Raw genomic sequence first — 26,754 nt, forward strand, 5'->3', positions numbered from 1 at the left:
ACTATGGCAGACCTTGTGGGGGTTTGGCTATTTTTATATCAACTGAGCTAAAAATGGAAAGTGAAATGGACGTCCCAAGTCAAAAGGATTATCTAATTGTCAAAATATGATACAAAGAACAAAATATAATTAAATCTCTTGTAGTAATCAACGTATATAATTACGAAGAACAATGGCGACCAATTTGATAATTATGATATTGCAGCAACTGGACAATGACATCCAACCTGAGATTATTATTACCGGTGATTATAACATGAATATGCTATGGTCTTACGATAGAGATGTTGAAATACAATGGCAAAATTACTTATGGTCAATTCCATAAGTATTTTGCCATATCCAATGTTGATTTTCATCAACAATGGATATGAGGGATCATCTATCAAAAAGATAGCGGAAAAAACAACGGAAAGCAAGAAATAAAGCTTCTAAAAGTATAAAAAATACAAATGCATCAGGTATAGTGAGATTGAACACTGGAAACAACCATGACCAAATATCATATTGTGAAGGTGAGGGTAAACAAATATCTCCAACAAAAGCCTTTTACCCTCTATCTAATAAGGATCTATCGGAGGTACAAGCAGTTATGAAAAATAATTGCCTAAACAATCAAGCTGCTAATATAAAAATGATAGAGAATGGGAAAATTCAGTCCTTAGAAATGCTGCAAGTGGAAATAAGCCATCACAATTGGAAACAAATAGAGCAAAGAGGGAGAGTATCAGAGGGGATGAAACGAATAGAGATTTGTTAAAAACCTGGAAGGATATTAAATTACCACAAGATCTGGGAACCGAAACGAAGCAGTTACATAAACATCGACAATCATTGTCTCAAACTGTTAGTAATCATAATGGAAGGTTAATTGAGCATGTTCAAGGTGAAAATAGCCTGCAACAAATTAAATTAAAAAGAAGGAGTGGTGCAGGTAATTTTTGCGATGGAATATAAATCTAGGGGTAATAATGAAACAACTTGCAAACATCCGGACCCAACACAAGATGGCAGGAGTATGCAAAGCATGTGCATCTACAGCATACATGCCTGAGGATTAATGGCCCCAAATCCCTGCCGTGGTATCTTGTCATGTTGTGGCTGAGTGTGCCATGTGATGTGGCAGGCTGTAGTGCTTGGTGTGATTTGGTCATTTTTGACAAGGTGGAGTGCTGAATGGTTTGGCAAATTTTTATTTTCTTTGTTTTTGGGATCGTGTGATATAGTGCAGTACCTACCGTATGATGTAAATAAATTACATTGCTAATATACCATAAGGATGTGGGGTGAGTGTTATTAGGGCCGAAGCCTTGCTGATTATATGCAGAATACCAGGTCTGGGAGGTCACTACTGACTAGAGCAGGTTAGCAGCTACACAGGTCTTGGGCATTGATCCTATTGAGGATAATATGTGACGGGCACTGGTGACTGGAGCTGGCTAGCAACAACGCTGGGCTCTGTTATTTATTACAAGCAGTGTAACAAACATGTCAATATTGACTGAAAAAGTTTGGCAGTAGAGTTGACCTCTGGTTTTGAATATTTGCAGGATTTAAGGTACAGGGGTCACTACTGACTGGAGTTACTTAGCAGGATAATAGGTCTCAGGGAGCCAATACTGACTGAAGCTGGTTAGTATGATCACTAGTCCCAAGGTGCTACTAAAGACTCAAGTTGGCTAGAATGATAACAGGTCCTAGGGGCCAGTACTAACAGGAGCTGGCTAGTAGGCTTACATACAGGTCCAAGGGGCCACTACTGACTGGAGCTAGCTAAAAGAATAACAGTCCCAAGGATGGTGGGGTGCGAATGGCACCAGTGACCGGAGTTGGCTAGAAGCATTGACAACATTTGCTATTGATTAAATACAGGATTCCAGGTCACAGGAGGCACTGCTGAATACAGCTGGCTAGCAGCAGTGGTGGCCACTGGGAAGAAGGAATTGAGAAAACATAACTGGATATACTGGTTTCTTCAATACCGATAATTGTTTACACATCATACACATCAATGCCACAACCTGCATTGATATATTACATTACCAAATTACAATATTCTTATATTAATTTGATGTGTCTGTTTGCCTTAATATGCCTGCAAAGTTCTATGATTCTATTAGGGCCCAGAACCATTTTATTTAGTGATGTCCAACTGTACACTTTCCTGTATCTTGTAGTAAATTGAATATTGACAAACAGAAGTGTTATTTTCAGAAACAGTGAATTCTGCAGCTTGTCTGTGTATCTTTTATCTGCACCTTACGGACTCCTCACATTCCTCTCGAGAGAAGATCCTGCCTCCTACTCATTAGTTTAATTTCAGTAACTGTTTCTATCACGTGTTCATGTTTCATTGACTTGCATTAGGAGAAAAGTGTATAAAAATACTTTGTGTAGCATTAGCATTATATACTCCAACTTGCTTTAGGGTGGATTCTCTCGTCCATTGCAAAGACAATTGTTTGCTTGGCCTTTTGCTATTTTTGCATTAAATGTACGATAGATTTGTTGGCCTCCAGGTGTGTTGTGTTTTATTTTACATATCATAAAAGATGACGAGGAAAATGACAGTCCAGTATACACATTCTTCTTATAATTCAACTCACAGTATGCTGTACTAGAGGTTCAGTCCCACAGAAATAATCTCTAACTGAACGCCCTAGGAAGCATGTGCTTTTCAAACCAGTTGCCTTCTGATACGCTGTCCTCGCTATTGGATAAGTCAGTTTGTCCTGAATTTTAGGAGGGTTACTTATCTAGTGCACTCTGTTAAACAGTGCTCACCTGTGGTAGTAAGATGTTAATAGGCACCTAATCACCTATGCACAGTGCAGGGCATTGAGTTACAGAGCTCCTCACGCGGTGGAGAAGATTAGGTCACATTTACCCATTTTCCCATATTTGGTCCTGATGAAATGCCAACAGATTGCTCCACAAGGCATGAAAAATGTTGACCTGAAGTATAGACTCCAGCTTACCAGCAGGTCCATAGGTGATCGACACATTCACACAGTGATAGGTGCCATTAGTTCCTCAATTTCTCTGCCACTATTTTTAATCTTAACATGGACTAGTATGATCACATTAACTATATTGCGGCAACTGGTCGATAGCTGATCTTATATTCAGACTTTCACCAATCTCACATCTTATGACACAACATCCTCTGTCCTACTATGCTCATCCGGCATACTTTATAAAAGATGTCCGACAAAATGCCCTCTTGTGGTGCCCGCAAGGCATTGTAGCGCCGGCCTGGTGAGGAGTATAGCCCAATGATGAAGCATGTCACCTGCAGGTGAGTGAACGCAACTTGTCTTAAAAGCACATGCTTCCTAGGGTGTCTGCGTTCAGTTACAGATAATGACTCTGGGACTGAACCTCCGGAACAGTATACTGTGATTTGATTGTGTTTTATTTCAACAAATGTACATAGCAGATATTGGCGCTTGCTTGTTTCACAAAAATTATCGGATACCTGCCTCAGAGCCCACTTCTTACTGACGACAATGGGGTTATCATGTTGCTGCTACAAGCTCCTTACCTGTGCGAGTTATCGGGAACGATGCAGGGGCAGAACCAAACCAGCCACACATGGAGATCAATGACAAATACTGAAGATTTAACAGAGCTTCCAAGCTGGTGACCATTACTTAATTGATACTGAAAATAAAAGACACGTTTTTAGTATTCAGGTGACTCATGACCATAAAAAACAAAGGTTATAAATCAATATTGTCTCAAATACTTAAAAAATGGAACTGGATGTGCTGAATCAGATGTTGCCCCAGGTCATGCATGACACCTTCCGCCAATATTGCTTATGGGACTTGTAGTTTTGTTTTTCTCATTAAAAGGATAGGCTCTAAAGTCCCAGTGTTCTAAGCGATGTTGGTGAAAATCAGAGGCCTGAGTGAGTGTGAAGCATGACACTGCTCTGCTTAGCAGTGAGATGAATGACAGTTCTCCAGCCCTTCCATTATTTGATCTATAGAGGCTGTCGGCCATTCATATTTTTTTGCAGCGACAAAGAAACTTTTATTGCAGCTTGTGCCAACTGAAGAGATAAAACCCCTGGACGTGTTTAATTAACTACTGACAAACATGAACAACCAAGAACATGAGTTTCTGGAAAACTATCAAGCACCCAATCAGAATCAGTAGCCCTTCACACCCAGGAATTCTTGAGGCTTTGGAGAGGGTGAATTGCACTACATCGACTCAAAGCTCACTTCTCAGGGATGTACTGAAATGTCAGCCTCAGGGCACACTTAGCCAGCTCTTCACCTCCTCCTCCTCAAACTGTTGACCAGCTATCAGGGCAAACGAGCCTGCAGCAAAGCATCGCTGGCTTGGTTCGACACCGGACCGGACCAACTCCATACTCCTCCAAGTCAGCAAGCACTCTGGTCGAGCCAGTCCTAACCCCACATGAATGTTCCCCATCACAACTGTTTTAATGGTACTAAGTTATGTTTCTGCCAAATGTACGAGTCAAAAAATGAAAGGCTTTACATGAAGTGCTGAAAGAGAAATCATTAGTTTTTCAATATTTCTGAGTCTGCCACAGTACACAGGAGCATTATACCTCTACAGCAGCAAATCATGCATGTGCCCTGTAGAAAGCACGTTTGAATGAAACATGTAAGGCATTGCAGCCAAAGATCTGTGGTGCAACATCATAGCAGAGTACAAGATAACTTGTGTTATTATTCCAGCAGAAAGAAATGCCATTCCTAATGGTTACGTCATTTTAAAGACAGTGCCAGGAAAATGTGTGGTCAGTGTTGTTCTTCTGCCTGTTAAAAGACTATCACCATAAATGTGTCAGGAAATAAAATTCCATGAGAATTCCTACTCTTTGGCAGGGTACTGCCTGCCACTATATTGCAGGTTACTTCCAACATAATCTGATTTATACATACATACTCCAGGGTTCTGCCATCTACCGGGTCTGCACACAGCAGTCTGGAGCCACTCAGGAAGGAGGTAAGCTCTTCATTTCCTCTTAAGCCCTTAGGTTACATTCACAGCCTGATGGGTCCGGAAAACTTTATCCTCGCTCTAACTATACCGAGCAGATGGACTTAGCCCAACATAGGCTGTGTTGTGTGCTGGGTGATGCCTGGCATCTTATTATTGTTGGCGGGAGAATGAAACTCTGATAGGAGCTGCTACAAGAAGAGCAGAGAAACAGGACCACAGATCGCCACAGAGCGACAACTGCCCAGAAGCTGAAGAAAGAACTCTGGAACAACAAACCTCCTACACCCTGGAGATTCTCCAGGAAAAGCAAATGATGGTAATGAAATGCAAACTGCAGCATTAAGGTCACACACTACAACATCATTCCCTTTAAACCAAAGGTAACAACCTACAAGAAAAAACTAAACAAAAAGCAACAAAACTATAAAATGCATTTCCAAATGCTGCAAAAAAGAAACAGTTAATACAAATGAACAATATTAAACTTTGTTGGTACCTTAGTAATGTGCTTACTTCTAAGCTTCACTCCATCTGCAGCAATAACGCTCTGAAAGGAGAAATTACTGCTGTGAGCCTCAGAGTCTTTAGTGTTACTGGTCTCAGTCACGAAGACTATGGTGTCGGAAGATAACTTTCTCTTATTTGGCTTTATAGTTCCACCAGTCACGGCATTGCTTTTAGCAGACACGCTACTGTCGGCAGCATCATAACTTCAGGCAGACCAGCAATTCGGATATCACCACTCATATTGGGTGAATATTCAACAAGTATGGTCTCGGCTTACCAAGTAGAACAAAATAATTGGGTCTCATAACCATACTCAGAGCCGCGCCGACTATTAATGTATGCAAATCTACAATGATTGGCGAAAATGCGCTGCAATTTTATCTGTGGAGCACTACTAACAAGCATTTGCAATGCAATAGGTCTTGCCTTTGCGAACTTATAAGTGTTTAGCCAGAGATATTCTGCTCTGGGAAGCACGCTCTTGCAAAGTTACACTGGCTGCCCATCAAAGAGCGCATCCTTTTCAAAGCTATGTGCTTCGCCCATCGAATTGCCCAAGGGAAAGGACCACCCTACCTAAAAAAGCTTCTAGCTATCCATCGCCCCAAACGTAATCTGAGGTCCTTGGGGAGCATGGTGTTCTCAGTGCCCGGTATCTTTAAAGCAAGAATGGGAGGCCGTTTATTTTGCTATCTGGCGGCCACTCACTGGAACAAACTCCCCTTAGAATTGCGTATGGAACCCTCCGAAAGGAGGTTTCGCCTGAGGCTAAAAACACATCTCTTCCCCAGAAGTTAGGAGATGGCGCTTAGCTGTCCAGTTTAATTGTTCTTTTGGTGGGCTTGTTTTTAGAATGGAATGTATCCACAGCTCGGGGACACACTGTCTTGAGTGTAACCATGCGCTTTATAAATGGTTTTATTATTATTATTGTTATTTTAGATATTGACTTTACCTATGTCTGTACAGCACAGCTTAAATAAGTTTGCAGCATGCTGTAAAGTTATAAAAAAGAAGCGTCAGAAGCATTTTTGTTACCTTAGATATGACCAAAAAACATTATGTACAACTAAACGACCATATTGCTCTGTCCAACGCCCTGAGGGATATCGCTGCCTCTGACTTGTGGGAGTGCTGTGATCGTTCGTCTTGCCCCCTGGTCTCCACCCCACTTCTCGCGGCCTGCGCTCCGCGGGCACCGCGCGAGAGAGGAGACATTGCTGCAAAGAGACTCACCCCGGACCCCTGCGGGACTGCGAGGACCAGCAAACAGTGCGTGGCTCAATCTGCTGCAGCTGGTCCTCTTCCTGCCCACACCTCCTAATCTGATTTCATTGTCCAGAGCCTCGCGCACGCGGGACGCAGGCGGGCAAGCCGGGCTAAGCCAGGGCAAAGGGCGGGCCCTCTTAGGCCCTCACAGGCCGGAGGAGGCCGGGCTGGGCCCCCCCCTTTGATGTGCTATCCACGGCGAAGATTGACTGACTGTTAGAATGCGTACTTGTTTCCAGTAACCAGATCCATCTACGCTTTTACATGGTATATTTGACTAACTGAGTATTGTGTAATGTGTGTTTACAGCTTGGTCTGCGATTATATTATAGCTTAAGTGTGTTTTGGCTAGGTATCCACAGCATTAAGTTGGCATAATGACCTCACCTGCCCCCATAGTAACATCCTCAGTGGGTGGAGGAGAAAAACAAGGGACATTAGACAATTATTTCATCAGGGCTGCTACAGGAACTGATAGGGACATCGAGTTCAAGTTCAAGTTCAGAAATTTATATAGCGCACTACTCACCCAGAGGGTCTCAAGGCGCTTGGGGGCGGGTGTTTTTACTTATCGAATATCCAAGTGTTTAGTTGCTTTCTGAAGGAGAGGTGGTTCTGAGTAAGGCGGAGGTGGGTGGGGAGAGAATTCCAGGTCTTGGTCGCTAAGTAGGAAAAGGATCTTCCCCCCATGGTGGATCTGTGGATGGGCGGAATTGCGGCGAGGGCTTGGTTGGCTGATCGTAGTTGGCGGGTGGGGGTGTAGAAGGACAGTCGCGTGTTGAGGCATTCGGGTCCTAGGTCGTAGAGGGCTTTGTGTGCGTGGATGAGGAGACGGAACGTTATTCTCTTGTTGACGGGGAGCCAGTGGAGATCTTTCAGGTGACCGGAAATGTGAGCTTGACGAGGGATGTCCAATATGAGTCTGGCTGAGGCGTTTTGGATGCGTTGAAGTTTTTTCTGTAGTTTGGTTATGGCTCCGGCGTAAAGGGTGTTTCCGTAATCCAGTTGGTTGGTGAGCAGTGCGTGGGTGTCTTTCTTGTTTCTGTGGGGATCCAACGGAAGACTTTTTTGAGCATGCGTAGGATGTTAAAGCAGGATGATGAAACTGCATTGGCTTGTCTGGTCATCCAGAGGGAGGAGTCCAGGATGAAGCCCAGGTTACATGCGTGATTCCTAGGTTTGGGTGCGGTACCCAGGGCTGGTGGCCACCAAGATTCATCCCAGGCAGAGGGCGATGAGCCTAAGATGAGGACTTCTGTTTTTTCCGAGTTTAGTTTTAGACGGCTGTTCTTCATCCACTCGGCTACTTCTTTCATTCCTTCATGTAGGTTGGTTTTGGCGGTGTTTGGGTCTTTGGTGAGAGAGAGGATCAGCTGGGTGTCGTCTGCGTAGGAGATGATGTTGAGGTTGTGTTGGCGCGCGATGGATGCGAGGGGACTCATGTATACGTTGAAGAGGGTGGGACTGAGTGATGATCCTTGTGGTACGCCGCAGATGACTTTGGTGGCCTCTGATCTAAAAGGGGGAGGCGGACTCTCTGCGTTCTTCTGGCGAGGAACGAGATGATCCAGTCCAATGCGTTTCCTTGTATTCCGACGTTGCTGAGGCGTTGTATGAGGGTGCTATGACAGACTGTGTCGAAGGCTGCGGAGAGGTCAAGTAGGATGAGGGCAGCTGTTTCTCCATTGTCCAGAAGTGTTCGAATGTCGTCTGTTGCTGCGATGAGGGCGGTTTCGGTGCTGTGTCTGGCTCGGAAGCCGGACTGTGAGGGGTCGAGGGATTTGTTGGATTCGAGGAAGGCGGCGAGCTGGCTGTTGACGGCTTTCTCAATGACTTTGGCAGGGAATGGGAGGAGCAAGATGGGGCGGTAGTTCTTGAGTTCAGTGGGGTCTGCTGTGGGTTTCTTCAGAAGGGCGCTGAGTTTGGCATGTTTCCAGCTTTCCGGGAAGGTAGCGGAGTTGAAGGAACAGTTGATGACATCGCGGAGATGGGGTGCGATGATCGAGTCTGCTTTGTTGAAAATGTGGTGGGGATATCAGTCGGTTGGTGATCCTGAGTGGATGGAGTTCATCAGGCGGATGGTGTCTTCGGTGGTGATTGGGTTCCAGGCGTAAAGGTTGTTAGAGTGCGGTGTTGGTTAGGGGGTGGGTGAAGTGGGCTGGTCTTCGGACTGTTTTTTGAAGCTGGTATGTATGTCGGCGATTTTGTTGTGGAAGAATGAGGATAGAGAGTCGCAGAGGTCTTGGGAGGGAGTGATGTCGTTGGTGCCGGCTGTGGGGTTGGTAAATTCTTTGACGATGTTGAATAGTTCCTTGCTGTTTTGGGCGTTGTTGTCAAGTCGAGCCTTGAATGCTGATTTCTTGGTGGATCAGATGAGTTGGTGGTGTTTGCGGGTGGCGTTCTTGAAGGAGGCCAGGTTGTCAGTGGTTGGATTTTTTCTCCAGGCTTTCTCAAGGGTACGACAGAGCTTCTTAATGTCGTTGTTGAACCATGGGGCTTTTTTGCTACCTTGCTTGATTTTATGGTATTTCAAGGGTGCTAGTTCGTCTGCGCTGTGGGTGATCCATTGTGTGATGTTGGTGGCAGCTTGGTTTGGGTCCGATGATTTGGCAGGAGGGTTTTGGTGAAGCGATGTGAAGAGTTGGTCGGTGGTAATTTTGTTCCAGTTTCTTCGGGGGATAGGTTGTGGGGGGTTGTGGGTCGTGGTCTTTTTGTAGTTGAAGTGAACGCAGCTGTGGTCCGTCCAATGGAGAGCTGTGGTGTGATCGAAGGAGATGTGTTTGCTGGTGGTGAAGATAGGGTCGAGCGTGTGTCCGGCAAAGGTGGGTGGGGGTGTCAACAAGTTGTTTGAGTCCGAGATTGGCCCGGTTGTCCAGAAGGGTGGTGGTGCTGCTGTCGTTTTTCTTTTCCAGGTGGAAGTTGAGGTCTCCCAGTAGGATGTAGTTCTCGGAGGGGAGGGCATGTGGGCTGATGAAGTCAGTGATGTCTTCGCTGAATTGTGTGCGGGGTCCTGGTGGTCTGTAGATGAGGGTGCCTCTGAGGGTGGTCTTGGGGTCGGTGTGGATCTGGAAGTGAAGGTGTTCGGCGGTAGCAAGGAAGTCGTCGGAATTGGTCTTGATGCGGATGGTGTTTTTATGGACGATGGCGATGCCTCCTCCTGTTTGGTTGATGCGGTCCTTTCGGATGATCTTGTAGCCGTCCGGGATGGCTATGGCGATGTCGGGCGCTGATGAGGCGTTCATTCAGGTTTCTGTGAGGAAGGCAACGTCTGGAGATGTGGTGTCGATTAGGTTCCAGAGTTCGATGGAGTGTCTGTGGACCGAGCGGGTGTTGAGCAGGATGCAGTTTAGGTGGTTGGTGTTTGAGCTCAGTTTGCAGTTTGTGGATTTGGTGTGGGTTCTGGAGCAGTCAAATTTGCAGGAGAGGCAGGTGAAGGGTCCGTGGGTGTGTCCTGAGGCAGCTTGGTAGCATGGAGGTGTGCGGCCGGGGTTAAGGGCTGAGAGGGTTGCGGCGTCGTATGTGATGCGGCGGAATGGATTTTGTGGGGACCAGGGGGTCTGGCGCTGGGCATGGTCCGGGCGCGGACGGGCGCAGACGGGCTTACCTTTGGCGCACCTTCGGCACGCATGGGGCGCGACCGCTGCGCGTGAACGCTGCGCGCGAAAGTATCTGTCATATGTGGATTGTGGAGGGGGGAGGGGCGAGGGAGGAGCAGCTGGGAGGCGGGAGTGGGGTGGAGAGCCGGGCTGGGAGGACCAACAACAACAAACAAAATGGCAGCAAGCCCAAAAGCGATACAGGACGAGATTGGGGCACAACCTGGAATCGCTAATAAATAAATGGCCAGTGGCGCCGGTACAATCAGGTACAAATAGTTCTAGCAGGCAAAGCGAGCAGTGCACAATTTAGCAGTTAATGCCGAGCAGTCTATCACTATAGCGCTACGATCACAATATCATGAGGCACAATCAATAATTATAGTGAGCAGAGCTGGCAGTGCGCAATTCGACTAAGGCAATGAATTAGTCAGGCAGAAGCGCTACGATACCACTTCTAGCAGCAGGGAGCAGTGTGGGGAGCGACCGCTTCTGATCTAGGCAGGACGGTCACAGCGTTTATGAAATCGGGTCGAGCCTTAACTTTAATGGGAGGGAGGAGCAGCTGGGAGGCGGGAGTGGGGTGGAGAGCCGGGGTGGAGAGCTGGGCTGGGAGGACCAACAACAACAAACAAAATGGCAGCAAGCCCAAAAGAGATACAGGACGAGATTGGGGCACAACCTGGAATCGCTAATAAATAAATGGCCAGTGGCACCGGTACAATCAGGTACAAATAGTTCTAGCAGGCAAAGCGAGCAGTGCACAATTTAGCAGTTAATGCCGAGCAGTCTATCACTATAGCGCTACGATCACAATATCATGAGGCACAATCAATAATTATAGTGAGCAGAGCTGGCAGTGCGCAATTCGACTAAGGCAATGAATTAGTCAGGCAGAAGCGCTACGATACCACTTCTAGCAGCAGGGAGAAGCGTGGGGAGCGACCGCTTCTGATCTAGGCAGGACGGTCACAGCGTTAATGCAATCGGGTCGAGCCTTAACTTTACATCGCACTCACTGAACGACGGGCCAAGAGACGTCGCTCCGTTGAGCTAATTAAGAACAAACGTTCATCTCTGGGCCCGCTACAGCTAGCCATGTCTCCGCTTCCCAGTATGTATTGCGAAAGCGAGGGTCCTGATACATCGCTTGGAGATAGCATTCCATTACTCTTCCAAGACATAACCCCTCCTCCTGATCTAAATAATGACATGCTCATAAACCTCTCTGTCTCTTCAGGTAGCATGACGCGAGAGGCAGAAGCCGTGGTAGATATAACGTTACCATTGGTAGAGACTGCTAAAAAACGTAATAAACCTTCAAAAAACCCACGACCACAAGGTCCTCCCCCGAAAAGAAGGAGAAAGGTGGGTAATAGATCACAGAGAAACAAGATCAGTCTCATTGATTTTGCCAAATCTATGAGCTCCTCATCTAATGCAATTACATTACCCGCACCAGCTATTGAATCACCCTTCCCATTACTAGATCCATCCGGTATTGATTTAATGGGAAGCATTGAAAAACTGGTCAGATCTCTCACATTGCCTTTAGTAGAGAGACTACAAAAAATAGCCCAACAGCTGGGGAACTTAGAACAGGCAATCGATGAAATCAAAGAAGGAATTAAGGGTGTTCCAGTGCCCCCACTAGTGTCCACAATTACCGTACCACCCCCAAACGTTATTGATCAAATGGTGGCTAAAACTACAAACCAAATTAACCCCAAAACCCCAAAACCCCAAAACCAACGCCCTCCAAAACATCACGGCTAAAGGCGAAAAATAGTGATAAAGTGGCTCAGGTGGGTGGAAAACCTAATCCCCCTGGAAATCTTCAAAAACCTACCGGCCATGAAGATTCTGTGAGGCCATCCTTTCCTAAGAGGCACAACGTGGAACTGCCTCCGGAAGCAGCTCCACTTTTGGTGGTCCTTACTGGAGTCCCGGTTTTGGAGGATGGTAAAGATGGTAAGAATGAAAACCAAAACCAGTTAAAAAATAAAGTCATATTTTGGCTCAGGAAGAACCGACCGCTTCCTCCTAACGTGAATGGTGAAATTCTATACATCAGGCGCCTTCCCTGGCTGGGTCCTAGTATAAAGAATATTACGGGAGACATCATTATAATACATTTTAGAGATATAAGGGCAGTCAGAAATATCTTAGATTGGTTTCCTCCCAATGGCAGTAATGAAATCACAGCCCGTGATTTGACTTACTTTAATCCCAGAAATCTGATAACCCCTGCTATTAATCCCAGGCCGCTGGTCTATCATCAGGATGATTACATTAGACCCTTATTCCAATGTGAGGTTGATCGCTTTAGGCCTCAATTTAATCATCGAGATGATCACCTCAGACCTCTATCCCAACACCAGGATGCCTGCTTTAGGTCCTTACCCTTACATCAGATCGATCACTATAGACCTTCATTCCAATATCAGAATGATCACTTCAAGCCCCCAGGTAATCAGTATCCCTCACTATGGAATAATTTTCCTACTCAGGAATGCAGTTTTAATCATTAACTGACTACAAGACCCTTTCTGATCCCCACCCAGAATCGATTTAACATTCTGTCAGGAATAGATGATATAGAATGACTAACAACCACCCCAACTTCTTTGGATAATTTTAATTTACGCCCCCTAGACAAGCTGACCGTACCCCAAAAGGTCTCCTTATCTGAGGACTACTGTGGCAGCTTTTCTCCCTCCAGCGATCTTCCAAACAAGGCCCTGGAAAATAGTATCTTGACTGAAGGGCCTTGGAACCTAATACAAGATCCCTCTCTGTTGTCTCAAGGTCAAAATGCGGGAACTCAAATCCATTCCAAACAACCGTATCTTCCTCCCAACGTACTATCATCTAGTAGTTTGACCCTTTCTATCATAATCTGGAACATAGCAGGCCTGCGTCCTAAAGTCGACCAACTCAACTGGCTAGAAATAATTAGAAATCATAATATAGTATGCTGCCAGGAAACATGGTCAGTAACTGCTATCCATCTTCAGGGGTACAGATTGTATCACTCAAGTGCACGTCCTTCCCTTTTTGGTAGACCCAAGGGAGGATTATCAGTATATGTATCTAATACCCTCCCATTTAAGGAAATTGTAGAAATAAAAACTGAAGAGAACTATCAGAAACTTAAACTCTCAGTGAATCAAGGGCATACATATTTTCTGGTAAATTTCTATAACAATCTGTCACCACCTGATTTTGTGAAAGTCCTAAATAGGATAACCTCTGTTTTAGATGAGCACCGGAATAAATGTTCCTCTTTGCCTTTTAAATTGATATGGGGTGGCGATTTTAATATTACTTTATGTAAAGAACATAATAATCCAAATTGTGGTATTGTAGATGAGGGTGGGAGACCTCTAACACATTTCGCACACTCCAGTGCTGGGATCGTTCTAAATGAAAAGTTCTTTACCCTAGGACTGGGGTACGCGAATGAATTAGTTGAACCTCCAATTGACTTCTCCCCCACCTTTCACGCTAGGGGCTGTAACAGCATACGAAAAGCTCTAATTGTATCTTAAAATTGCTTAAAAGCACCAGAAATGTAAGGGCACTAACGAGACATAATCTCACCCCCACCATGCAGATTATGCAAAATTGGTATTGACTACACCAGGTTGACAGGTGATGGCAGTTGGTGGGAGCAATTGCCACTTAAGGAAGTAACAGGATGTTATTTAAGTGCGTGAGGGGGAGCCCTGTGATTAGTCTGCTGTGTGTCTCTCCCTGCACATAGAAACTGGATCTCAGCAGCCAATTAACTCATTTTCTGTAGTTTCAGTAAGTTGTTTAAGTTAGGGGTGGGTGCTCTGGTTTCTGGATGGTATGGGCAGAGTGGACAGGTTTTCAGTTTGCCCATGTGTGACATTTATAGGCTTTCAGGGTATTTATGAGTAAAATGTCAGTGGCTTATGTTTGTCAATGAAGTTCCTGGAATCAGTCCAGGCCACTGTTGCACTGCTATAATCACTCAAAACGAGTGTAAATCCAAAATTTCAAAAAAGTATACAAACTATTTCATATTAATTCATTACTTGTACACATTGTAATCATGCATAAGTTCACAATTTAATTCAAATCAGTTGCATTAAAAACCACTTACAAGTTCAATGTGGAAGAAACTGCCACTGTTGGTGTGCACAGTCTAAATTTGAGTTTGATAAATCCTGATAACCTCTAGAATGTCTCCTTGTATATACTGCCGCCTACAGATACTCACATTATGCTATATCATTTCACAGATTCCCCTGAAGAAGGGCACTGTTATCTGCCCGAAATGCATTGGGATGCGCATAATCATATTGTTGTTTATATGTAGATGCTTGTGAATTTGCAACAACGTCACATATTGCGCTTTCTTGTGAATATATACATGAAACTATCAATTGAATAAAATGAAAATGAGTTAAATTGTGAACTTATGCATGATTACAATGTGTACAAGTAATGAATTAATATGAAATAGTTTGTATACTTTTTTGAAATTTTGGATTTACACTCGTTTTGAGTGATTATAGCAGTGCAACAGTGGCCTGGACTGATTCCAGGAACTTCATTGACATTAATTAATTTAGGGCCCTAGCAGAATCCCTTAGACTGCTGCACGCCACTGTTAAGTTATTACATTTATAATAACTAGTTACAATCAGCTGAATTAGTTTACCGAGTGCAAACGCTGCTACGTTATCCCTTTCAGTGGTTTATGTTTGACACTTTGTAAATAATTGAAGAAAGCACAATTGTTTTTTTCTTGCATTTTCCGTTTTCATAACTTCTTCTTGTAACTAGCCCTTGTCATAACCCATTGCCTCCAGTGCAAAGTAAGGACGCTTTTGACAGAAGCTTTCAGCAATATTCATTTCCTTTACAGACCCAAAATGTGTTCACATTCTTGATGGCTGCAGCAGCAGTTACTCTTTTAAAGCACTAGCAGGGCCACTTATGAAGACAGACGATAACTCAATTCTGATGATGATGTCATTAGACAAAGAACGAGAAATATACCTGTAACAGATGCCCACCGCTGCTCTCTGGACAGGATCATTTTTAACCTCCTGGCCCCAGGGTGGCAGCTGTCCTCGCCGGGGCTGCTGAAGGGCTCTGGTTTGGGCCTCTCAGCTCCTGGCCCCAGGGTGGCAGCTGTCCCCGCCGGGGCTGCTGAAGGGCTCTGGTTTGGGCCTCTCAGCTCCTGGCCCCAGGGTGGCAGCTGTCCCCGCCGGGGCTGCTGAAGGGCTCTGGTTTGGGCCTCTCAGCTCCTGGCCCCAGGGTGGCAGCTGTCCCCGCCGGGGCTGCTGAAGGGCTCTGGTTTGGGCCTCTCAGCTCCTGGCCCCAGGGTGGCAGCTGTCCCCGCCGGGGCTGCTGAAGGGCTCTGGTTTGGGCCTCTCAGCTCCTGGCCCCAGGGTGGCAGCTGTCCCCGCCGGGGCTGCTGAAGGGCTCTGGTTTGGGCCTCTCAGCTCCTGGCCCCAGGGTGGCAGCTGTCCTCGCCGGGGCTGCTGAAGGGCTCTGGTTTGGGCTCTCAGCTCCTGGCCCCAGGGTGGCAGCTGTCCCCGCCGGGGCTGCTGAAGGGCTCTGGTTTGGGCCTCTCAGCTCCTGGCCCCAGGGTGGCAGCTGTCCTCGCCGGGGCTGCTGAAGGGCTCTGGTTTGGGCCTCTCAGCTCCTGGCCCCAGGGTGGCAGCTGTCCTCGCCGGGGCTGCTGAAGGGCTCTGGTTTGGGCCTCTCAGCTCCTGGCCCCAGGGTGGCAGCTGTCCTCGCCGGGGCTGCTGAAGGGCTCTGGTTTGGGCCTCTCAGCTCCTGGCCCCAGGGTGGCAGCTGTCCTCGCCGGGGCTGCTGAAGGGCTCTGGTTTGGGCCTCTCAGCTCCTGGCCCCAGGGTGGCAGCTGTCCCCGCCGGGGCTGCTGAAGGGCTCTGGTTTGGGCCTCTCAGCTCCTGGCCCCAGGGTGGCAGCTGTCCCCGCCGGGGCTGCTGAAGGGCTCTGGTTTGGGCCTCTCAGCTCCTGGCCCCAGGGTGGCAGCTGTCCCCGCCGGGGCTGCTGAAGGGCTCTGGTTTGGGCCTCTCAGCTCCTGGCCCCAGGGTGGCAGCTGTCCCCGCCGGGGCTGCTGAAGGGCTCTGGTTTGGGCCTCTCAGCTCCTGGCCCCAGGGTGGCAGCTGTCCCCGCCGGGGCTGCTGAAGGGCTCTGGTTTGGGCCTCTCAGCTCCTGGCCCCAGGGTGGCAGCTGTCCTCGCCGGGGCTGCTGAAGGGCTCTGGTTTGGGCCTCTCAGCTCCTGGCCCCAGGGTGGCAGCTGTCCCCGCCGGGGCTGCTGAAGGGCTCTGGTTTGGGCCTCTCAGCTCCTGGCCCCAGGGTGGCAGCTGTCCCCGCCGGGGCTGCTGAAGGGCTCTGGTTTGGGCCTCTCAGCTCCTGGCCCCAGGGTGGCAGCTGTCCTCGCCGGGGCTGCTGAAGGGCTCTGGTTTGGGCCTCTCAGCTCCTGGCCCCAGGGTGGCAGCTGTCCTCGCCGGGGCTGCTGAAGGGCTCTGGTTTGGGCCTCTCAGCTCCTGGCCCCAGGGTGGCAGCTGTCCCCGCCGGGGCTGCTGAAGGGCTCTGGTTTGGGCCTCTCAGCTCCTGGCCCCAGGGTGGCAGCTGTCCCCGCCGGGGCTGCTGAAGGGCTCTGGTTTGGGCCTCTCAGCTCCTGGCCCCAGGGTGGCAGCTGTCCCCGCCGGGGCTGCTGAAGGGCTCTGGTTTGGGCCTCTCAGCTCCTGGCCCCAGGGTGGCAGCTGTCCCCGCCGGGGCTGCTGAAGGGCTCTGGTTTGGGCCTCTCAGCTCCTGGCCCCAGGGTGGCAGCTGTCCCCGCCGGGGCTGCTGAAGGGCTCTGGTTTGGGCCTCTCAGCTCCTGGCCCCAGGGTGGCAGCTGTCCCCGCCGGGGCTGCTGAAGGGCTCTGGTTTGGGCCTCTCAGCTCCTGGCCCCAGGGTGGCAGCTGTCCCCGCCGGGGCTGCTGAAGGGCTCTGGTTTGGGCCTCTCAGCTCCTGGCCCCAGGGTGGCAGCTGTCCTCGCCGGGGCTGCTGAAGGGCTCTGGTTTGGGCCTCTCAGCTCCTGGCCCCAGGGTGGCAGCTGTCCCCGCCGGGGCTGCTGAAGGGCTCTGGTTTGGGCCTCTCAGCTCCTGGCCCCAGGGTGGCAGCTGTCCCCGCCGGGGCTGCTGAAGGGCTCTGGTTTGGGCCTCTCAGCTCCTGGCCCCAGGGTGGCAGCTGTCCTCGCCGGGGCTGCTGAAGGGCTCTGGTTTGGGCCTCTCAGCTCCTGGCCCCAGGGTGGCAGCTGTCCCCGCCGGGGCTGCTGAAGGGCTCTGGTTTGGGCCTCTCAGCTCCTGGCCCCAGGGTGGCAGCTGTCCTCGCCGGGGCTGCTGAAGGGCTCTGGTTTGGGCCTCTCAGCTCCTGGCCCCAGGGTGGCAGCTGTCCTCGCCGGGGCTGCTGAAGGGCTCTGGTTTGGGCCTCTCAGCTCCTGGCCCCAGGGTGGCAGCTGTCCTCGCCGGGGCTGCTGAAGGGCTCTGGTTTGGGCCTCTCAGCTCCTGGCCCCAGGGTGGCAGCTGCCCTCGCCGGGGCTGCTGAAGGGCTCTGGTTTGGGCCTCTCAGCTCCTGGCCCCAGGGTGGCAGCTGTCCCCGCCGGGGCTGCTGAAGGGCTCTGGTTTGGGCCTCTCAGCTCCTGGCCCCAGGGTGGCAGCTGTCCTCGCCGGGGCTGCTGAAGGGCTCTGGTTTGGGCCTCTCAGCTCCTGGCCCCAGGGTGGCAGCTGTCCTCGCCGGGGCTGCTGAAGGGCTCTGGTTTGGGCCTCTCAGCTCCTGGCCCGAGGGTGGCAGCTCTCCTCGCCGGGGCTGCTGCAGGGCTCTGTTTGGGCCTCTCAGCTCCTTGGCCTTAGAGACGCCGCCATGATGTTGTTTGGGGGGCGGGGAGGTCAGGAGCACGAGAGCGATAGGAAATAGTGTCTTTGCTCCGCACGTGCGCAGTGATGGCGCGCAATCCTGCGCATGCGCGGTTATGAGACGCATGATTATGTTGTTGGGGAGCAAGGGGGGTCAGGAGCACGAGATCGATAGGAAATAGTACCTTCGCCCCCCCTGACATGCGCAGTGATGACTCGCGGTCCTGCGCATGCGCAGTTATGAGACGTTTCATTATGTTGTTGAGGTCAGGAGCACGAGATCGATAGGAAATAGTGCCTTCGCTCCCCACTTGCGCAGTGATGACGCGTGGCCCTGCGCCTGCGCAGTTATGAGACGCTTCAATATGTTGTTGGGGAGCAAGGGAGGTCAGGAGCACGAGATCGATAGGAAGTAGTGCCTTCGCTTCCCACCTGCGCAGTGATGACTCACGGTCCTGCGCATGCGCTGTTACGAGGGGGTGGGGAGGTCAGGAGCACGAGAGCCATGATAAAGAGAGGCCTCGCCTGACTTCCTTCAGAAAACAATGTCACCGTTTGAGCTTTGATACACAGGGGCTGCGAGGCGCTACAGCACCAATGTATGTGAGCAGGCACGAGCAGACGCAGGGGCCGCCAGCTCGGACTGGGAACCAATTCAACCACTTTGGGTCGAACTAGCCCTTCCTCGAACCCGAGCATCATTCCTCCCGGCTTCTGTCTGTGTTCAGCAGAAGGACCCTCCCCCCAGTGTCTGTGCAGCTCGCTTCAGCTTCAGACCCTCACCGACCCCCCAGATCTGCCCCCACCCCCTCAGACTCCAAACCTGCCCCCCCCCAGACTCCAAACCTGCCCCCCTCAGACTCCAAACCTGCCCCCCTCAGACTCCAAACCTGCCCCCCCCTCAGACTGCAAACCTGCCCCCCCCTCAGACTCCAAACCTGCCCCCCCCTCAGACTCCAAACCTGCCCCCCCCCCCTCCAGGAGGTGGAGAGAGCCACTATATAACAATCTGTGCATACTGTGCTGCTTTTTACTGCTCTCTGGGGAATCCTGCATGTTACTTTGCATTTCACTGCACGCGGAGGTATTTACATCTTAATATTTAATTCTGTGCACACTGTATTACTTGTATTACTTGTAATACTGTATGAGACATCTTTGCACACTGGACTGCGTTTTACAATACTATGTGAAATCTGTGCACATTGTACGTGTTTATTACTTAACTATAAGAAATATGTGCACATTGCATTGCTTTTCATGGCACTGTGAGAGATATTTACAGCTTAAAGAGGTAATCTGTGCACAGGGCACTGCTTTTATCACACTATAAGAAATCTCTGCGCCCTGTACTACGTTTTACTACGCTATGAGGACTATGTTCACAATGGACTGCTTTGTACTGCACTACAGGGGGGCATTCATAGTGAAAATGTGTACGCTGCACTGATGTTTACTGCACTAGGAGAGATGCTTATCACTGCACTGCTTTATACTGCACTGTGAGAAATCTTTGCCATCACTCTTCTTTACCTGCACATTTGAGGGAAATTTACATTCTCATTGTTGCTGAGATTGGACTCACGCACCCATCGACGCGCAGGCCGCGCCTGGCTGTGTCTGGCCAGAAAGAGGCACTTCCGCCTTGTACTCTGACAAGGAGTGTGTGCGTTTCTCGTGCTGTGCCGTGGTCAGGAGCCTCCTCCTTTCTTCCTCTTCTTCCCTCTCTTTCTGTCTCTGTCTCGCTCTTCCTCACTTGCTGAATGAAAGCGTGACTTCAAGAAACAACGCTTACCCTCTCTTTCCTCTCGTTTCCTTCATTTGTTCTCCTGTGAGAGGGATCCAAAAGAGAAAGAAACACTTTTGCTGGAAATGTCGTCTAGTTCTCAAATTTTTCTATTCCAAAGTGCAGCCTCGGGATGGAAAGAAAAAAAGGTTCAAAATAAGAAAAATAACAAAGTAAAGCAAAACAGAGGTGTCGCAAAGTGGCCAGATTGCTTTTATTCACACCTAAACACATTAGCGCCACTTCACGGAGTTTGCCAGTGAAACAGTACTTTCGTTTTCTCGTCTTTCTGTTGGTGTGTGGAGTGGAAAACATTTAATGCAATCCTTAACGACTGTTTAGTTTTATAAAATGTGTACAACAGCTCTGTGTTCAGAGATGTGGTCTTTTTAAATCATACTATTTACGTTTTGTAAGGATGTAAGCATATAAGCAATGGACATTGAAACGGGTCTCTTCCATGTGTTTACTTTTCAGGCAAAAAACACGCTTTGATTTCTAAATAGTGAGTGTAAACGTATTGAGGTAACCATGTTGTTCCAGTTTATATTACACATGCTTTACTTAATCTTGCATTCCCTACAATGTGTTCAGTTGGGTGTTGCAATTGCTTTGCGTGAAAAGTTGGTTCTAGAATATGTAAAAAATGTATGCAGATCAATATGTGGCCTGGAAAATTAAAGAACCATAATGCACAACGTAGATAGAGTGTGACCCTATCTGGGATGTGGAAATATTTTGCAAATCTAGTTGTCCAAGGGATAATAAGCTACAGAAATCAACTAGCACTGCAAATAAATCAAAATGCCTGGCCTACTTCATAAATCAATGATACGGGCTTCCAAAAAAATGTACCCCTTATGTGTAGTGCGGACTATGACGATATTGACTTAACACAGTGAAGCTTTTGCTTGAGGAAAAAAAGTTGTACAAAATTTCAGTGTCCGCTGTACTGGAAAATCAATATCATATATTTACATAGTATACATTTAGCATAAGGTATTGCAAAGAAATAAAATACAATAACAAGCATTTCAGACCCAAGCTGGTATTTACAAAACATCTGTGATCCAGCCATAAGTCAGAAATGGACATACATGTTTGAGTGTATCTCAAGTACAGCTCTCTTTTCTCCGGCAATGTGAAGGTTAGCTTTTCTAATACATCAGGCAAGAGCAGGGGTGTGAGGAATCCTTTCTTAGGAGACAGTTCTGAAGATTTCATTTCAACTTACAGCAAAGTATTATCTCACAAGGTGTGCAGGGTTCTCATTTGAATGACTGTGACATTGCAATACATAATGGCCATATAGAAAACTCATTGGTGTACCCCAGCCTGACCTCACTTGTGGGGCAAGCGGCGGGGTAGACAGGTTTATGACTGAGGTATCGCAGTCTTACCAACGGTCCCAAACAGAACTTACAGTGATACTTGGTGATGAGTTTATAGGATCGTCAACGAACAAGACCTCATTTTTTTTTACAGTGGGTCAAGAAGAGCATTAAAACTTCCCAAAGGAGAGTGCTACGTGAGAGTCTTGGAGGGCTTGATTAAATCCCAGAGCCATTTCCATTGCCTGTGCTAGCGAGGCACAACTGATACGAGAACAAGTTGTGTAGCAATGCTCAAATATGAAATGGCTAAACTCGTGATTAGCCGGTATCAGGGCTAAGGAAGGGAAACTCTTATCAATCTTGTCTGTTCCAAGCAGGCTTTTGATGTTCCTTGGAATTAACTGTAAGGAATTCTGTCTATGGAAATTTGTTTTTATGCTTATGATACACCGCTGTATGAATCCTGCGTTATCAGTATGAACATGGTATCAAAAAAGAAGGCAGTGCCATCAAAACGGTTGTGGTTGGAGCCGCGAGGTTTCACCGCTAATACTTACCACAGAGCTGTGATAGAATTAGACTTCGGCAGCAGCTTTACCACAATGGGCCATATGGACGAACACATTTTCCCTTAGACACAGAATGGGCAAAACCCTTTGATGCATCTAATGATTCCATCTTGAGTGGCCAGTATTTGTCATAATAGTCGTACTTCAGTGAGGGCCGTCTGCTTTGTAAGAGTGTGTCCTGAACCATACATGTCACACAAAAACCAAAGATTCCTCGCCATCAGATGATCAAATGTTTACCTATTACGGTTTAGAGTATGGTTTGGCCCAATTACTGCTCACTTATGGTGCAGAGGAGGAGAGGCCTGTCCAGGGGTGCAGAGGAGGAGAGGCCTGTCCAGAGGAGGGGCAAAGAGGAGAGGCCTGTCCAGAGGAGGGGCAGAGGAGGAGAGGCCTGTCCAGGGGTGCAGAGGAGGTGAGGCCTGTCCAGGGGTGCAGAGGAGGAGAGGACTGTCCAGAGGAGGGGCAGAGGTGGTGAGGCCTGTCCAGAGGAGGGGCAGAGAAGGAGAGGCCTGTCCAGGTGTGCAGAGGAGGTGAGGCCTGTCCAGGGGTGCAGAGGAGCTAAGGCCTGTCCAGGATGTGCGGAGGAGGTGAGGCCTGTGCCGGGGTGCAGAGGAGGTGAGGCCTGTCCAGGGGTGCAGAGGAGGTGAGGCCTGTCCTGGGGTGCAGAGGAGGAGAGGCCTGTCCAGGGCAAGCAGTGGAGGTGAAGCCTGTTCAGGGGGAGCAGAGGAGGTGAGGTCTGTCCATGGGTAGAAGAGGAGATGAAGCCTGTCCTGAGGGCAGAGGAGGTGACCCTGTCTAGGGGGTGCAGAGGAGGTGAGGCCTGTCCTGGGGTGCAGAGGAGGAGAGGCCTGTCCAGGGGTGCAGAGGATGTGAGGTCTGTCCTGAGGGGTGCAGAGGAGATGCCTCTCCAGCGGGAGCAGAGGAGGTGAGGCCTGTCCTGGGGTGCAGAGGAGGTAAGGCATATCCATGGGGTGCAGAGGAGGTTAGGCCTGTCCAGGGGGTCCAGAGTTGTTGAGGCCTGTCCAGGGGTGCAGAGGAGGTGAAGCCTGTCCTGGGGAGAAGAGGAGGTGAGCATGTCCAGGGGGAGAAGAGGAGGTGAACCTGTCCAATGGGGTGCAGAGGAGGTGAGTCCTGTCCAAGGAAGTGCAGATGAGGTGAGGCCTGTCCAGGGGATGCAGGGGAGGCCTGTTGTCAAGGGTTGTGTTTACGCACAGTGCCACACTCCCAGGAGCAGAACATGAGATTTTTCAAATTCCACCACTGGTTTTCCCACAGCCACCAACTGAAGAGTTAACTAGTGGCCGTGCGAACCCAGCCGGGAGAAAGGGGCATGGGACAGAGAAGAGACTGCCTGACCTTCTGGCTCTTCCACTCTACTTCTTCCTTTCTGCCGTACTCCATTTTATGCCGTTCTTACTCCCTCTCTATCTTCAAGCATGGATGGAAATCGCTGTAACAGAAAAGCACACCATTACTAATTTGATTTTTGGACTGTGTACCCCCCTGGACTTCTTCTGGCACTTTGATTCATACTAACTGGGTCACTCTCATGGACTTCTTTACTCTTGTCGTGCCCGCCATTTTGCTGCTGTTCTCGGCCGCTTTTCTCTGGACCCTGACCCGCCATCTTGTCCATTCCCTCGTCCTTTAACCATTTGTCCCTCGTTTCCCCTTTGACGATCCTATGATTTGCCTTTTCTCCATTCCCTTGCATCCCTCCCACCCTCCCTTGGTGCTGAGACTACGTCCCCCCTCCTTAATGGAACTCTGCTCTCCTGGTTTTTTGGGTCTTGACCTGAGAAAATCTACTATTTGTATATTTATGTATATAGAGATAACTCTAATCACTAGTATGTGCAGTAGACCTTTGTAGTCTCTACCATTCCTATGTGACTCTTAGAGTATATCCATTTGTATCTCTTCCTTGAGTGACTTGCAACTTCTACGTTTGCAGTTTTTTCTGTGTTTATCTCTTCCGTGTGTGACTCTACATCTTGTACATTTGCAATTTTTTTCTGTGTGTATCTTTTATGTAACTCATGTAATTCCAAGTCCTTATGTATCGCTACTGGTTCTTATGTAAAGCGCTCTGACACCTTCGGCTAATGTTCGCGCTATTTAAATCGCATTAAATAAATAAATATATATATATGTGTCCTTACCCAGAGTGCCTGTGGCATTTGCTCCTCTTCTATTCTTTAATATAAGTACTTTATTCTTTGGTAACCTTCATTATAAACAACACTTTAGCACCCTTTAACTCTGTGAGTTAATTTATTCTTTTTCACTCATTCGTTCATTCATTCTCTGCCTTACTTTCTTATCTGAATTCTTCTTACTTCTCCCTTAGGAACCTTCTGGAGCCTCCGCTGTCAACCAAGCAACGAAGAAATCAGGAACTGAAGTATTCAATGGGTAAGTATTAATTCTTCTCTTTATATTTCTTTTTCCCTATTTACTTTAAATTGGTACTTCTCTCTACTTCTAAATTACCAAACTAACTAACCGACGCACCGAAGCACTCTAACCTGCGCCTAAGCCTGGCACAAAACGGCACTATTTCTATCAAACTAGACTACAGAAAGAACGTGACTAATCTCTGAAAATCAGTTGGTGAAGTGCCTTGGTTCTAAAATCAACCGGCGCACTTCACAGCTTGTCTAGACCTCGCACCTGTGTCCAGGAGCGCAGGACTAGGCCGGCAACTTGCACCGCTGTCTTCCCTGTTGGTAGTACAGGGGAGAATGCCTGGGTCCGTGCTAGAATCACCCGCGACCTTTTGCGAGCGGGTGATTTTTGCAATGCCGGTTCAAAGACAGATACCGCGAGACAAAGAAGAGCTTTGATTCCTTTTCCTGCACCCTGACACCTGTCCAGGGGGTGCAGAAGAGGTGAGGCCTGTACTGTGCTGAGGAGGTGAGACCTGTTGAGGGGGTGCAGAGGAGTTGAGGCCTGTCCTGGGCTGGGGGTGCAGTGGCGGTGCAGCCTATCCAGGAGGGGTGCAGACGAGGTGAGGCCTGTCAAGGGGGTGCAGAGGAGGTGAGGCCTGCCCAAGGGGGTGCAGAGGAGGTGAGTCCTGTCCAATCTGGTACAGAGGAGGTGAGGCCTGTCCAGGCGAGTACAAAGGAGTTGAGGCCTGTCCTGGGCTGGGGGTGCAGTGTAGGTGAGGCCTCTCCAGGGGTGCGGAGGCGTGAGGTCTGCCCAAGCGGTGCAGAGAAGGAGAGGCGTGTCCAGGGTGTGCAGAGGAGTTGAGGCCTGTCCAAGGGGTGCAGAGGAAGTGAGGCCTGTCCATGGGGGTGCAGAGGAGATGAGGTGTGTGAAGGGGGCGCAGAGGAGGGGAGGCCTGTCCAAGGGGTGCAGAGGAGGTAAGGCCTGTCCAGGGTGTGCAGAGGAGTTGAGGCCTGTCCAGGGGGGTGCAGAGGAGGTGAGGTGTGTACAGGCGGCGCAGTTGAGATGAGGCCTGTCCAAGGGATGCAGAGCAGGTGAGGCCTGTCCAGGGGAGTGCAGAGCAGGTGAGGCCTGTCCAGGGGTGAAGATGAAGTGATGCCTGTCCAGGGGGTGCAGAGGAAGCGATGCCTGTCCAGGGGGTGCAGAGGAGGTGAAGCCTGTCCAGAGGGTGTGCAGAGGAAGTGATGCCTGTCCTGAGAGGTGCAGTGGAAGTGGGGCCTTCCAGTGGGTGCAGAGGAGGTGAGGCATGTCCAGGGGGTACAGAGTAGGTAAAGCCTGTCCAGGGGGGTGCAGAAGAGGCGAGGCCCGTCTTGTCCTGGTGAGGGCGATGAAAAGGAGGTGAGGCCTATCCAGGGGTTACATTGGAGCTGAGGCCTGTCCAGGGGATACAGTGGAGGTGAGTCCTGTCCAAGGGATTCAGAGGAGGTGTGGCCTATCCAGGGGTGCAGAGGAGGTGAGGCCTGTCGAGGGGGTACAGAGGAGGCGAGTCCTGTCCAGGGGGTGTAGAGGAGGTAAGGCCTGTCCAGGGGTGCAGAGGAGGTGAGGCCTGTCCAGGGGTGCAAATGAGGTGAGGCCTGTCCTGGGGTTACAGTGGAGGTGAGGCCTGTCCAAGGGGATGAAGAGGAGAAGAGGCCTGTCCAGGGGGGGCAGCGGAGGCGAATCCTGTCCAGGGGTGCAGAGGAGCTGAGGTCTGTCCAGGGGAATGCAGAAGAGATGAAGCCTGTCCTGCGCGGGTAGGAGGAGAGGCCTGTCTTGTCCTAGTGGGGTGATTCAAAGGAGGTGAGGCCTGTCCTGTGCTGTTATGAAACCTGCCATGTTAGGGTAGTAGAAGAAGCCTGCCCTGGCTTGTCCTCTGGGTAGGAGGAGTGTGGAATGCCTCAGCCGCTGCTCTCACCGCCCAGAGATACTCCTTTCCAGACGTATAATTTGATTTTAAGAGCTCATAATCCGAGTTTTTGAAAAGTACCCCGAGTTATTATTGAGCCCCAGATGGCTCATGACAAAGGCACACATCTCCATCAAGTATGGAGTTTATTTTTTAAACCACTGTCTTTAGTAATGTAACGGATACTACAACCCCAAGAATGCACTTATGTATTATATGAAAGGACAGGCATGAATATTCGGGGAATCACTCTACGGAAATATTTGGTACCTCCTGGGGCATCATGGCAGAGAAGAGTAGAACAGGTAATGTGCAAGGACTTTAAGACAGAGGGAGAAGGGAGACAGAGGGAGGGAGACAGAGGAAGTAGGGAGACAGGGAGAGGGAGACAGGGAGAGGGAGACAGAGGGAGTGAGACAGAGGGAAGGAGACAGAGGGAAGGAAACTGAGGGAAGGAAACT

The 26,754-nt window shown here is 49.2% G+C and overlaps 1 protein-coding gene across 1 annotated transcript in view; it reads left to right on the top strand.

The window, feature by feature from the left end:
- Positions 1 to 19,274: 19,274 nt before the first annotated feature.
- LOC144806404 (uncharacterized) overlaps positions 19,275 to 26,754 on the top strand; it is a 38,361-nt gene continuing 30,881 nt past the window's right edge. The window contains exons 1-2 of the mRNA XM_078672764.1: positions 19,275 to 19,352; positions 24,311 to 24,375. The gene's annotated coding sequence lies outside the window, so the exon portion shown is untranslated. The remainder of the gene's footprint in view (positions 19,353 to 24,310; positions 24,376 to 26,754) is intronic.

The sequence above is a fragment of the Lissotriton helveticus genome (assembly GCF_964261635.1).
Source record: "Lissotriton helveticus chromosome 1_1 unlocalized genomic scaffold, aLisHel1.1 SUPER_1_unloc_7, whole genome shotgun sequence".
NCBI lineage: Eukaryota > Metazoa > Chordata > Amphibia > Caudata > Salamandridae > Lissotriton > Lissotriton helveticus.